Raw genomic sequence first — 1,769 nt, 5'->3', positions numbered from 1 at the left:
CATTAGCTACAACTGACAAGGCTCATATTGTGACAAACTCGAGCCGGTATAGACACTTTTGTGCATTGTAGTATACATTTTTCTTTACTATTCAGTTTTGTTAATTGACCTTCTACGTAGCTTGACACTTCATTCCATTAACTACAACTGACAAGCCTCATAACTTGACATACTTGAGCCGGTATCAACCCTTTTGCATGTCAGTGTTTTTGAAGACCCTAGTCATGAGAGAGAGAGAGAGAGAGAGAGAGAGAGAGAGAGAGAGAGAGAGAAGCGTTGGACTGACATGCTGCAACTGCAATATTCTCAAAGGTTCCATTTCTTATGTTGAATTTGGGCTTTGGCACATCTGACATGCTAGAAATGCCTTTTCAACAGGCTTCTAAGTCGTATTAGAGGCTTGTTATTGTGTGAGATGGGCCTTGTGATATACACAGGTGTTAATTGTGACGTGGTTCCTTTGTCACAGTTTGTGCGTGACATTGTACAGGCTTGTAAGTTGTATTAGAGGCTTGTTATTGTGTGAGATGGGCCTTGTGATATACACAGGTGTTAATTGTGACGTGGGTCCCTTTGTCACAGTTTGTGCGTGACATTGTATAATGCTTTCAATGTAAAGGATGGAGCTTGAGAGAGAGAGAGAGAGAGAGAGAGAGAGAGAGAGAGAGAGGGGTCCTTGAGGCATATTCATTGAGCAATCTAATTTGGGGTGCCATTGCCACAAAATGGAAACCCAATTGCAGAAGTATAACAATTATTACCATATACATCATGATCCTAAAGCAACTGAATGGCTTCTTGAATTCCTCTAGGATGGCTTTGGTGCCTAGGCACCCAGATAAACTACCCATTTGTCCTCTTTTCTGGCCACTTCCACCTTTTTGCTGGGCATGAATGAAGTTCCAATAGGGGAACTCAACTAGAAAGGAGAGGATGGTGAGGCAATATATGAGGGGTCGAAGGTGAGGACAGAGAGGACCTGCCAGTTGGCATGGGCAGAAACAAGAACATATTATTTTTATACTTTAGAAATATTGCTCAAATCATGGTCTAACTATATCATGGCCTCTCCTCTCTCCAAACTTTGATGCATTCATACTCTCCACCTTGCATTTTTTACGAGACAAGAAAGGGGGCATTGGATGTGCTGGTATTAGCCATTTGATGGTAGTTAGACAATGGATTAGAATCCCTTGCACACCAAAAAAAAGCTTGAAGTAGTTGAAGGAGGGGGTAGCAAAAGGCACAGGCAGAGAGTGGGAAGGAGGCTCGGAACAAGTAGCCATGCTGATCACCCACTTTCCCTCATAGTATGATAGAGGATCCCCACATTAGCTAATGCAACAACAACATGTCTGGAGCCATGGGAAGCTATCTTGGAGCTTTGTTAAAGTAGCATAGACATGGATCACACACACACACACACCCCAATTCACATTGTGTCAAGTTATGGTAGCCTCTCTTCAACCATGAGAGAGAATGCAAGAAGCATTGGATTCAATACCTCCTTTCTCAAGACCATCAAGATTGTTAAAATCTCCATTAGTACCATAGCCATCATTTGAATCCACGACCACTACCACATTGAGTGTAGTTGTCGACCTTAGTGAAGATGAGTAGCTTCATTCTATCCCATGCTTATTTTTGGAAATGTGGTTAGGTGATAGTAGTTTTAGATTGACAACTAGAGGAACAACTCAATCCCTACATGATTCATTGAATTAGGGGAGGGCATTGTAGAGAATTGTAGCATGAAACCCTGGAGAATT

Source organism: Lygodium microphyllum, chromosome 29 (genome assembly GCF_053477565.2).
Source record: "Lygodium microphyllum isolate KBCC chromosome 29, Lygodium_microphyllum_v1.1.10, whole genome shotgun sequence".
NCBI lineage: Eukaryota > Viridiplantae > Streptophyta > Polypodiopsida > Schizaeales > Lygodiaceae > Lygodium > Lygodium microphyllum.
The sequence above is the reverse complement of the archived record's forward strand: the minus strand, read 5'-3'. Positions refer to the sequence as shown.